The sequence below is a fragment of the Anguilla rostrata genome, chromosome 10 (genome assembly GCF_018555375.3).
Source record: "Anguilla rostrata isolate EN2019 chromosome 10, ASM1855537v3, whole genome shotgun sequence".
NCBI lineage: Eukaryota > Metazoa > Chordata > Actinopteri > Anguilliformes > Anguillidae > Anguilla > Anguilla rostrata.
In genome coordinates, this window is record NC_057942.1 from 9,829,970 (window position 1) to 9,844,110 (window position 14,141).

Genomic DNA, 14,141 nt, shown 5'->3' on the forward strand with positions numbered 1-14,141 from the left:
AAAAAAAGTGTGTGTTTGGACTTGGGAGTGTTATTATCGTATTACTATCAAACTGACTGGTACAGGTCAGATTTGATCCAAGACCATGATGCTCATGCTGCAAGTGGACCTTTTACTGAGTGAGATACCCACCAGCCCTGAGTATTGCTGTTCTAAAGCAAGTAGAATTAATTTGAAAATGTTTGCTCCCATGCTCACGAGTATTTATTTAAATTTGGTGTTCCATTGCGTGTGTGTGTGTGTGTGTTTATGTGTGTATGCATGCATGCGTATGCCCGCATCAAAGGGATGCAGTTATGCCATTTGGACGCTATGGTCGAAGATATGTCAATGGAACATGGCTCAGCAATCTGTAATGGAGCTTGTTTTCCTTTCTTAAAACACTTTTTCTTGCCACTGACCTAAGGGAACTTGGCAGAGTGTTTCAGTGGACTGAAGACTAATCCAATACTGGTAATAGTGTCATGACTCGCTGATCATATTTCACAGAACTGAATGGGAAATTGAGCTCTCATTTGATGATGCCTGTAGGAGGCACACAGAGCCAGACAGTTTTCTGCTGCTCGGGCAGTATCAGGTAATGGGTTAGCTGCATAATGGTGAGAGTGATTAGAGCAAGAGCCCGTTGCTGAAAAGGCATCGGTGAGCTATTGCTCTGCTGTTTGTTCACTGAGGTCGGTATAGATTTCCTGTTTGTTTATATGGATCACAAATCCTTTTCGGCTGTATGTCAAGAGAACTGGAAAAGGAGTCTGCCCTCGTTTTTTACGAATCATCCTTTACATGTCCCATCCAGTAAAGACTGGTTATTAATGCAGGTCTAATGGTCATTCAAAAAAAAAAAAAAAAAATCCCGCTTGTCTATCCAAACCCCTTCTCCCTCCCCCCCCCCCTAACCAAATCCTGAGACAGTCCTCCTTTGTGCAGTGGAAATATCATCTATCTAAATGCCCATGGCTTTTGGCAAGACAAGTAAAACATACAGGCAGTGAGGGTGTGTTGAAGAACTGAAAGAAGAGACTTGATATGTGATATTGGGACATTTTCAGAGTTTGTACTGCGAGGTTTTGTCGGTGGGGAGGTGGTGGAGGGTATGGGTAGCTTCTTGGAGAAAGGTGTCATTCATTAGGATACTTTTTCGGACGTTTAGGCCAAGCCCTGCATGCGCCAGTTTCCTGTGAAGTGTGGATTGTCTCCCTCTGCTGGTAGAACTGCCTCTCTACATGTAACGCAGCTTCCATGCGTTCTCACATACGGTTACACAAATGCGTAAATGTAATCAATTAACAGTTGATACCTGCCAGCCTTTCTTTGTTGAAATGCAGTGATCTGTTCTCTTAAAATTGATACAGTCTGGAGGCTATTTCTTGTGTATGGCCAAAAAGATGAGCAAGAATGAAATATAATTGATGATGAGGGCAAGAGTTTTTTTTAAAATGACAAAGTGGACAAAGACAAGGAAAATGCATGTCAAATCAGAAAATTGATTATATTGTTTGTTGAACCAGAAGTTCCTTATCAAACATTTCAATTCGCTCTCACTTTTGTGTGTATGACTGTTCTATTTTACATTCACACCTATACACATATATACAGTAAGAACTTACTAGTACATGTATGTGTATATATCTACATACACATGTGTGCCTAGAGAAATTATATTCTATATATGTATAAAAAAGTTGTTGTGCTTGTCACAATCATTGAAAATGAGTACAAAATCCTTAACTCTAAAGAAGGCATCTTAAAGCTATAATAAAAAGAAGCCTTCTAGTGCAAGTGATGATGTAACTTCGTGATATTTTGAAATTGCGTGGACTGGAAGCAGTGATGTAGACAAAATGCAATAAATTTTGGTGTTGAGCTGTTGGACAGAGCCTTAGCTCCAACTTTTGTTCTCCCTCTTCTTCAGAATTCATTGTCAATGCTTCATCTCTCACCCTATGATTCTCATTTTATTACCTCTGAGAGGATGACAGGCTATTGACATTGATATGGCTATACAATTTAAGTTTCTTTAAAACTCTTTATAAACTATATCTGGACCAGTTCTGAATTCTGTGGCCATGGAAAAACCATTAAGCTTTTATTGTTTCTGTGAGGCGGTGTAGTTGTTGATCGATAGACATGAATTGGGCTCTTTAATGAGCAATTTACGGTACAGTGCGTGCAGGGCTGCATGCAAGATGGCCGAATTGGCAAAGAAAGTGAATTTGATTGATTCTGGCAGCCTCAACAGTTTTTAATGTCTGTCACAGAGCAATCATGTACTAAAACAACGCTCAAGTCGCGTGCCTGCCGCTTCCCTCCATTCTGAATATGAACAATGTGAGGGGGAGGGGGGGCAGGGGTATTGCGAACCATCTGTTGGCATTTTAGCAGTGCCTGTAAAAAGTCATTTCCTTCTCCGGTGAGATAGGATACACTGCAGTTGCTTTATATATCAAAATATCCCTGTAAACCTCTGCAGCTCCTGCCTTGTGAAAGTGGATTTGCATGCTCACTGGTGGCTGTACGACTGTTATAGTCCCTCTCCTTTACTGCCTTGTGAAAGTAACATTCCGCTGTGTGCAATGTTTTTAGCCTATTAAAAAAAGAGTAGTTTTTGAAATGTACATTTTTGGTGACTTTTATAAGACACAAAATATGAAATCAAACGTTTTTAAGTTTCAGTTAGCTATAAACTCAAGATGGCGCCGGTAGGCAGCCTGGCTATTGGCAGGTTACAAATGCAAATGCCAACAGATTGAAGGAGAACCATAATTTTACATAATCATCATTGTTCACAGAATGAAAAGATAATTTATAAAAATTTGTATGTATGCTGCCCATTGCAGACTGTAACTAATAAGAAATGATCTGCAGAAAGCTATATTGGTAAAGACTGTTTCTTTAATGCCTGTAACAACCAAAGACATGAAACACTGAGTGAAAACACATTTCTTCATTGTGTGGAATACGAGAACTGGGGCAACATGTCCAACTTCCATTAAAAAAGAACTTCTGGAGACTCAGAGAAATATTCTTGTACAAAAACATGGAGCTTATGGAGTATTGTGGCCTGAGGTGTGGTTTGGAACTGGTGGCAACAGTGGCCTGGAAATTCTAACTATTATTTTCTTTCCAATTATTTTAGAGGCCGGCGAGCAGTTATAAACCTATCACCACATTCACTGTACTACGTTCAGTGAATCCACATGTTGAACAAGCTAATGACTTCTGCAAATGACCTCCATTAGCTATTTACAACACTTGAAACATACATGCCTTGCTGTTGAGGTATCCATATATGTATATAGGACAATTGTAGACTCATGAGTGTTTTATAAATATTGATACAAATACATTTTTCATAGAAGTAAAGCATCTATGAACATGGCTAGTCATAACTAGCTGACTAATAGATAAAGTGGTAATATTGCGATCATTTGCAAATTCTTGCTGAAATGCCAGGGCATCTTGTGCACAGTTTAGCACATTTTTAATGCATGCCAATTCATCATTCTGAACATTTCTTCCTCATTTTATGTTAAAATTAGTTTCAAGCTCATTAAACAAAGCATTCCACTCAAGATACTGGGAAATTGGTTCCACGCATAAAAATGACTTACAAGTCAAATTGATGACTTCTCTTGAATACTTGCTGGATACCGTATATGAGTGAGAAATAGGAATCAGCGTACAGATAGAGCAGAGAAAAATAATGCTTCATTTCCTTCTGGTTTTGTTAAACAGGTGCAGTACTTTTTAATATTATCAGCAACCTTCTCTTCCCATACTAACCTATTCAGCATATAACCTGTTGTAGCATTTTATGTGACCATTTTTTAAAAAGTCACATAAAAAAACACACATATGTTAATATGTTAATGTTAGTACAATACAGTGCTGCTATGCAGCTGTTTCAATGTAGAAGCTGCAGTGACACCCCACTAGGGGGTGCTGTGTCACAGAACATGGAAAAAGAGGCATTGAAATACCCATGAATCATTCCTGCCAATATATTATAATTGATGAAAGAATTTTGGACACATTTTCTTGAAATTTTGCCACTTGGACAAGGCCATGTTGGCTTCAACCCTCACATCAAGGAGCTACGAGCTATAGATGATTGAATATGCAGCTATAGATTATGACGTGATTAGTTGTAGCACTTTTGTATACATAATCAAACTTTTAAGCTTTTCCCTGTCCGTGTAAGTTAATGTTGTTCACTGCTTGTGAAGTCTATGTTTTGTATGGTTGTCATATACATGTGGATTCTATTGCTGTACACAAAATTACCTTTTGGAACAATAAAGATGAACTGAAACTCAACACTGGGTAATTCTGCCCCATTTTAATATTGAACACTTTGACACACAAATCTGTTATTTGTCATTATCATGGGTTATATTGTGTAATTAAAACATCCCAACAATGAATTAAGTGTAAATCTTTAGAAAAAAAAAATATATCTAACAAAAAAAAAAAAAAACTGTTTTGCTGCTTGGCATGTTGTGAAAAATGTTACTACTTTGCTCTCAAGCTGGAGCAAAGCAGCTTAGCAATACTGGCTACTGCAACAGGAGAAAGTGGTTTATTCTACTTCTGCAAGCAGGTCCCAAACAACTGGTCCCTAGTGAGTGCTTGATGGATGAAATGTTTTGACTAGACGTTATTGATCGCTTCCAGAATGCCGGACACTGTAGCAAAGACTACAGCTGCAAAGTAACACCCCCTCATCATTTTTTTCTCACTCTAATTGTAAGGCCAGTTTCTGTTAGGGGATCAGCATATTTATGTTATCTGCATTTTAATCGAATGTTACGGAACGATATTATGAGGGAGAAAAGAAGTGTTGTTCTGTGATCACTGGGTGTGAGCGTGTAGCTTAAATGTGTTACTGTATTCCTAAACGGAGAGTGTTTGCCAAAAGGCAATTGCATTAGCGTTGTGACGGTGAGTGACACCGCTAATATTGAGATTTCTACTTCTATTACGACTTGCGTAACAGTTTTAAAATCAGATTACGCAGCACAGAGTGATATCATACGCACCATCAATATTTGAATAGCCAGAAAGCTGAGTGCAGACTGCATTACTGATGCTAGTTCGTAAGCAGAGAGAATCCGAGACATTCAAATTCTGTCCCTCGCTTTCAGTGGACTTGTAACTTAATTATGTGACAAACCGATTCAAGACTTACTGAAGTCAGCTGTTCTCTGGCAAGTGAAGAGTTCTTTGTGTGTGTGATCCACACACAAAGCCATGCACTACCAAGACTTAACATTCATAACGATCTTCTGTTGTCTGTTTAAAAAGTGAACTTCACATCCAGGCGAAGAATAGCCGGCGGTGTATTGGAGAGATCTTTTCCTATGCAGAAACAGAGGCATGGTATGCATCGTGTGACTCAGTGTGTTATTGAGAATGGACGCAATACCATGATGAGAACGTATGATGGGGTCATATACTGTTGTGTATGAAACTGCAGGTCATTGCTATGTACTGCTGTACAGAACGTGTGAAAGTGCAAGTGAGAAATGTTTCTCTGCATTCTATTAAAATTGAATAACTGCTGACTTCAAGGGTTCCACATAGGTCTTTCTTTCGTCTATTGTCAAACACCTCATCATACAGAATGTGTTTTATTGCAGCTGCCAAAGATTATACTATTCACATACATATTTCATAGCCTCCAGACATACTATTATATTATCCACATACGCGTGCTACAGCCTCTGAACATAAAACATTATTATTCAATCCTACTGTTGGCCCAAAACACATCATAGCATCTGAACGCATAGGCTACTATAGCTCCCAAACATACTACATTATCTAGATAGATTCTACAGAGCAAGTTCAATGACATCTGCAGGAGCTAAATCATGGAATTACTGGAACCACTGTTGAGCTGCAATTGTGCTGGCTTGCAGTTGTGCTGGTCACAAGGTTCTTGGGATTCTGTGATCTCTTTTTTCATGCTTGACCAAAGTCAGTTCAGACAGCTGGAATTCCTTCCCAAAAGCTAGTTTAGTGCGAAATGCTTGCTACATTGCTGTTGCATTGGTACTGACAAAACATGGGAGCAGGGCAGCTGCTCTGTTGGTGGTCTCTGCAGAAGTAACATGTCCAGTTTTTCGCTGGACCGCAACAGTGGGGCCAGCACTACAAACGCGAATGTCTGTGACTGAGTGACTGAGTGATGAAGGTACACCATTGTCAGCCGAGTTATGAAGTTACACCATTGGTCGGCCGGATCACGTGTGTTAGGTCCAGCCATATACTAGGTTTCCTAGTTTTGTTTAAGGAATTTTTTTAACAGCAGAGAAAGACCAGGCAGTCATCTAGAACTGGGCAGATGCCACCAATCCATGTGATGTTTGCAGTTCAAGTTGTGGGTAATACAGGACAATGGAAAAGCAGCCATTCCTTCCAGGGTTTGTCAGCTGGGCTCAAGCTCTTGCTAGTCCGCTAAGGTGGACAATGTGGTGCTGGCTGCGGAATGCTTCATCAATGGAACATCAATTTCAGGTCTAAATATGTTTGGTGATTTAGTAGCCTGAACTTTAAGGTGAAACCCCTCCTTACAACGTTGGCTTTAGCTCTCCTGCTCAAGAAACATCAGATTTTCCTAATATAGTCAAGAGTGACTTACTAAATTATCATTGCAGTGTCCAATATGATATTCAAATAAACACAGAAGTCTGTAAATATTCTACATTGTTCATGCATGTTAACAACAACATACTCCCTAGGCCCAATACACCTTGCTGTGTCAAAAATGCAATGCTACTGCACATGACTTGGTCTCTTATGCTTGTTTCCTCGGTATCATATTCAGTATCCATTGCATTTATGTATGATGATCTGTGCTGGTAGGTATTTCCCCTCTCATCACATCTGTGATGTCTGTGATTGACAAATATGATTATCGTATGAATACAATTGACAATTGCAACTTTTTATGCCCCTACAATCGGGCCATAGAACGAGTTAGTACATGAAATCATCCACAGTCCATGTCTTCCAAAGCTGACAGTTCATGTCTTTTTTGAGTATATCAAGAGGTTATGAATATGTAACGCAACGTCAGAATGGATTCCAAGCACTTGTTCTTACCGCTCGTAGCGCAATTAAATTCAAATGAATTGCTGTTGATTTGTATGTATTTATTCTTTGCAAAGGGTTGTGGGAGAGAGCATTATTAAAGGAAATCAACTCACACCAAGAGCTCTCAGCAATTCAGATTTAAATGAAGATTACAGTTGCAGAGATAAAAGGTGCCATTTCTAAAATTCATGTTCCGGAAACTTGTAATCAACTTATTCACAAATGCTGCGTAAAGACTGCTTTACAAAGCAACACAATAGCACAGACAAAGGGGGCTTCAGAGACGTTGGAACAGGCTGTTGTTGTGTTTGTGGTATAATGATATTTAGAACAGGGTTGTTTGTTTATATGAGCATAGGGATTTTATTTAGGTTGGCATTTATTCATTTTAACGAAGCTAAATCTATTTGCAAATGCAAATGCAAAAAAAAAAAAAAGAAAAAACATGGAACACCTGAAAAATCTTGTATTTTAATGACCCAGAAACACGGAATGCTCCAACAAAATGTCACCAGTATTAATGAGTTAGAAATGTAATAGCTAACTCAGCGTTGTATGCCAACAACATGACTACCATTTTAGAGTCTCCTGTTGCTCTGTGAAGAGATGCCATCTACTACCAGCTGAATGTCTTTTTTCAATTCTCTGAATGTATGTGCGTTTATGCTGGCCAATCAAAATATCATTTCTGATTTGAAGCAGGCATCAAAATGCATTTCCGCTTAATTTCAATAGTCTGTTATTCTACTATTGTCGACCACTTTCAGTAATGTACTGCTTATTGTATAAGAATACATTGCTTTCAGGAGTAGAAAGGAGCACTTTGCTGAATTGTGGCTGGTTACCTCTTCCCATTTGTAGAATTATGACATGGGATATATCAGTTCGGATGCACCCTCTGCCCATCCTCCCTCGTTTTCATAGTCCGTAGTTATTGCATAAATTTAATTACATTTTTTATGTCGTGTTTTGTTTCATTTCATATATGGTACATCAGGGTACAAAGGAAGCATTTTAAAGGCTGCAGGCAAAAAAAAAAAAAAAAAACTGTCCCTACATGAAAACACAACATGCCCATTTATGATCACACTACTCTGCATTACATGCACTCGCAAACATTCAGTCTTAATTAGAAGAGGAAGAATAAAAGAAGGAAATTATACTCTGGGAATTTTATTAGAAATACATTGTTGTCTGACTCTTCTCCTTCCTCTCCATTTATCTGACCTCTACTGTTCCATTATTCTCCAACACATTTTAGCCATGTCTTCTTTTATTCATCCTGAAGCACTGACAGGTAATTGTACAATAATGTTAAGCAATATGGGTTTGTACAGGTGATATGTGATAGTTGTCAAAAATACAGTCTTCATGTGAACACAACGTTTTATAATGAAATTTTTGTAGAATGTTGAGGTATGGGTAAAGTCTTTTTTTGAAACATGAATCAAAATTTCAATGGGAATGAAAAAAATATATATATATGCTTGGTGTAATCAAGTTGGTGATGTAGTACTTGTCATAAAATAGCAATACTTCAAATAAAATAAATATTTATTGAATAAATGTCATTGCAATCAATCAATGTTAGCATTTGAGGAAAGAGATAGTGAATTAGTGGAAGATATGTCCTTGCATTTAATAAATGAGTTAATTTAAGTGTGCCTGTGACATGTGCTCATGAGTTATTGAGCAAAGTATTTATTTTGCTGTTGAGAGCTTTGCGAAGTTTCACATTTGAAAGTTAACTTGGAGAAATGAACAAATCCCACAAATTTCTTAATAGCGGTTTCCACAGATAATACATACATCTGCGCCCACAATCTTGCAGAAAGCTCTAGAATTCCTGTGGATCACAAAGCAAACAGTTGGGTAGCTGTCCCCTTATTTTTGGGCAATTCAAGTGATGGACGAGGCATTTCTACAGCTTTCTGTTTACCTCTGCATGCTGGTATGAATATGAGAGACTGTCCTCATATTCCTTCAGTCCATTTACGATTATTAATAGAAAAGTTCTGTCTCACCATCTGGGCAAACTTAAATATCTCCGTTAGAGGAGAACCTCTTTTCTCATTATCCAAGTCTGGCAGGTCTCTAAATCTGTCATTCTCAGCCATATTTCTTTTCACTGTCACCACACTAAGTGAGAAGCCGAAAGCACAAAACTTGAAACGAAAATGAAGAAGAATGTAAATATCATAAAATGTTCTGTTCTGCTCTATCCAAAATATAAAACAAAATTTATCAATGATATTTTTTATTTATTTCTGTTCTACAGGTCATTGGAAATGATGTGTTGGTATTTATCTATACAGTAATCCTGTCTATGACTTTTATTACCTTTTTAGAGCAGCATCGTGGGGTATTAGGAAGTCCAGTGTCGGTCTGAATTTACACACTCTGCATTTTCTGCCTTCTGTCAGTTTGTGCATTACCGTCATGCACATAAATCTCTGCAGATTCCTGCAAATGATATATTGTGCACTTTCCTTAAGGTACACCTGTAGAAATGAAAGAAAAAATGCAAACTACTATTGTGCTAGCCCAGTACATTGCCATTTATAGCATAAATTGGCAAGTGAGAACACAGGATTAAAACCTGGGCTCTTATACACATATATTTTATACATTGCATTTCCTACAGCATTAACAGAATAAATACTCTGAATACATTGGCAGACCCAGCTTTTATTTAGCCACTGTAGAAGAGCTGTGTACCAACAGCTTTTATGGAGAGGTGTGAAAAACAGGCACTAACAGTACAGGATCTGTTACTTTGGGGTCAGCTACTGTCCAAGGCCAGGCTTTCTGTGAGCCGGCTTCTCTCGGGATGTCAGACTTACTCCTCTGAAAAGTGTTATTCCAGCTCAAAGGGCCTATTGAGCCCTTCTGTCCTCCTTGAGGATGAGCAAACTCAGGCTATAAAAGCAGCAAGCGATTAAGCCTCACTTCCATTTGACTCTTCTGCAGAGCAATTATGGAAATCTACCACGTGTTAGAGAGCAGTAAAATAAGAAAGAAGGCTGTGGTTTGCTAAGACAGGCTAGCAAGAATGTGGTAGACTTCCCTCTGCACCCAAGAGATCCTAGAGGAATGTGGAAAAACACCAATCAATGCTTTGATTTGTAATTTAAGTTAAATTAATGATCAATTCTGTTAGTTGGCTAATCTCAGATTGATTATTCCAGCCCGAGTGAATTTTAGCTCCACACACAAATGTGCACGCAAGTGATATGCACATATAAAACAGGTTCTGTGCTAACACTAGGTCAAAAAACAGAAAGTGTCATAGCTAAGTGTTGGGCCAAGCCACCAAACAGCTTCAATGCACCTTGGCATAGATTCTACAAGTCTCTGGAACTGTACTAGAGGGATGGAACATGTAATGTTTTGATGATGGTGATGGAGAGCGCTGTCGCTAACACGCTAACACGTTGGTCCAAAATCTCCCATAGGTTGTTGACACAGTCTGATCACGTCCTACACTGACATTCTCAGTCACCTGAGGAAGAGTTGCTCTTCTGTTTTCCCTTATACATCGCACTAACACACAAGACATCACAGTCATCAAATGTGTGCTTTCGAGCACAATTTCCGACCCTATTAATTGATGTCTTTCTCATCGATCTAAATGCAGATGTCACTTTAGTCAGTCTTCCTATTGAAACACTAGCCAGTTGAATATACTTTGTCACTGAAGCCCCCTCTGTTTCTCTCTGTTTTATCTATTTTCTTCAGGAGAAAAAAATACCTTGTGCTTCATTTGTGTTCATTTTCGATAGAGTGCCTTGCAGGGCAAGATTAGGTGGAACCTATCAACTTTTCCATTTCAGATGTTGTTGTGGTATTAAATTGTGCAAGATATTTGCTCCCTTTAGTAAAATATGTAGTAATTTTCAATTTGAGGGATAGCCTCATGATGTATAGTGCCGAAAACACTGGTGTTTTTTTGCAAATTGAAAAATGGTAGGCATAATGGTGCATTGCTGATTGAAACCCCTTGGGCAATTAAATTAATATTTATTATAAATAAATATAAATGTAATTATATTATAAATGGAATAGTGTAATATATATGTAATTGAAATGTATATAGAAATGTGCAACAGAGTTCCTACTGTATTGCATTTTATGCATTTAAATTGAATATGCTTTCGGTGATCATTCTGGATCATTCTGGTGATAAATTTTGGATTGGTAAATGTTTTATTAGAAACAAGCTTGGTCCTTTGTGATGGTATGGAAAAAAATACATGCTTCACATGCACAACAGATGCTCCTTATGGAGATGAACCCTCCCCCCACCAAGCATGACATTGAGGACCGCTGCTACTGTATGCGACATTCACAGCATGATCAAACATAGAAGGGCGGATCCTTGGCCCAGCTTGCTTCCCTTCTCCCAAAGATTTAAACATGCGCGTCACGTGGGACCTCTCCTCTGCAGACCCCAGTTTCACAGGGACCTGCCTTGTCCATATGCTGACTGGAAAATAAGACACGTGGGGCAATTTCAACAGAGCACACGGTTTCTGCTGACAGACATATCAAAGCATGCTTATTTATTTCTTGGTTAATTGCTCTTTGATGGATTTTCAATAAATGTGACGAAACAAACGTATGTATTTCTGCTCCGAAGAGCAGATACAAATATAAAAATAAAGAATTAAAAACACTAGGGTAATGCAGCTACTAGCATGGTGTTGGATCAGAAGTGGCGGTTTGTGCAGTGCAGCGCTTGCACATTGAACTGACAGCCTCTTTTAATTTTACCCTTATTGTCCCTCTCTGCGGAATTTTGCACTCTGAGAACACCTTGCTCGACCACAGAGTCTCTGTTGATAATTGAGTCTCTATTCTTAAGGGTAAACAGGTCTTTCTAACCCTGAGTTGCTTCTCTGTACATCTCCTTAGTAATCAGACCCGCTTGTTTCAGCACACCTCCAAAATGAGCTTTCTGTGACTCCAGGCCCACCTGGCCCTCACCTTCCTGTGTGGGACATGGCAGCCTCCTCACAATGCCCAGCAGCTTGCAGCATTTAATATTAAACCAGCCGTGAGGTATTTACCTCTCGGTGCCATTGCCTCTGGGGTGGAGGGAAATAGCACGCTATCAAAAAAACAACAAAAAATTTCAAGGATATAAACCTCTTTCTCGGGTTGAATAATATTTAGAAGAAATAATGTTGGAATTGAGTGGAACGATGCCGCCATCCATCCGTGAAATTTGCGGTTGTTGTTTTTTTCACCGTCTGGAGGGAAAGGTACCTGTATTGTACATACTGCGATGCATTTGGTTGAGCACCCCTGCTCAAGTTTCAGTGAAGCACAGCCTTACCCTTTTTCACCAGAAAAACAAGGCACACAAAGTGCACTTTAATGCTTTCTGGCTGGATATTTAGCAGGCCATTTATTTCTATGTTTAGTTTATTTTTTTTTTTCATTATAGGGAATTTCACTTTGGTCGTAATGCGAAGATAAGTGGTAATGGTTGGCCAAGCTTCCATCTACTTACTGAACGGCCTTGCTTCGACCTTCAGGTGTTTTGTCAGTCTGTCAACATATGGCCACTGCTCCGCAATTTTGCGCCACAAAGCAACTTAATTAATGATATAGTGGCTCTCTCTTGGCAGTGGATGGAGACACAGTCCTTGAGATTCTCACTGAAAGATGTCGGTATACTAATTTCACAGCCGTTCGTACAAAGATAAATATTTTGTTATCGTTGTCACCGCATGCTTCGCATGGTGTGTCACAACTGCGCCTGTCTCTAGCATCCAGGAATGTAGCACGCTGCAGCGAGCAGCACGCATTGACTGAGCGGGTATCAGTGTTAGAGTGCCTCTGAACTATGCCCAGAACTTACAGAGAGCTGGTGCCTAAACCTAAAACGTCCTGTTGTACAGCCACCTCTGTCATTTATCATCCTTTGAAAGGTAACTGAAAGAGGAGACATATATCATATCAATACATATTCATATATTAAGTGTCAGGATGCATTACTGATACACTGCATGCTTCCCGCTGGATATTCCCAAAAGACTAATGGTTGTTAGTCATGTTGTTTCATCACCTATTTATTTCTGCTCATGATCAAAATGGTGTACTTTCAATAAGAGCCGATATTGAGGGTGGGTTTGGGGTCTGCTTTGATAGGGTTGAGGTGTATGTAACTTTGAGGTGTTCAACCTTGGTGTGTGTGTGTGTGTGTGTGTGTGTGTGCACGTGTGCGCCCGAGTGGGTGTGTGCATGTGCGTGTGAGTGTGTGTGTGTGCTTGTGTACCTTGCAGCTCACTGGCTGTATGCTTGATGGTACTCCAGCCGAAAAAAGTATTCCTGCTTCAGACCCTCCAGCGACCTCTCTGCATCGCTTCCACAAATAGGCAATGAAATACGCACTTGAGTGCATGCATCGCGTCGCTGTATGGCAGAAGAGAGCTCAGTGTAATTTATTCCCCCAATTATGCAAAATGTCAGACCCCAGCCAGCAGCTTAAGCCCCACAACTGTGAGATTTACGTACCTGCATTTCTCCTTCTAATGGGTTTCTGCAACTGCGCTGGTCTTTTTTTTTACTTTGGGGGGAGGGATCACCTGGCCTGTGGCCTTTAAAATCATCGCAAAAATAACTTTCACGTGTGTGTGTGCAGGTATGTGTGTGTGCGTGTGTGTGTCCTTTTGTTTGTGTATGTGTATGCATGAGAGTGGGAGAGAAGCTTTGACCTTTTCCTACTGCACTCTACTTTAAGAAGCCGCCCCCTCATCCCATCCTACTTTTTTATGCACAAACACATGCATGCCCAAGGATAGCACTTTGGCTGCTTTTGCAACCCATCCTCTCCTATAGCGAATTTAACAACAAGTGTGCTGCAAAGTCTCAACGCAGGCTCAGTTGATCGAGGATATCTCCCCTTGTAGTGCCTCTTATGATGCAGATTCCTGCTTCTGTGCAGACAGTACACTGCAGTGAATAGAGCAAACACAGGAACAGAGGGCTGAGCTCTTTCGCAGACAGAGAGACTGTGCAAATGAAAGAGGGTTTGG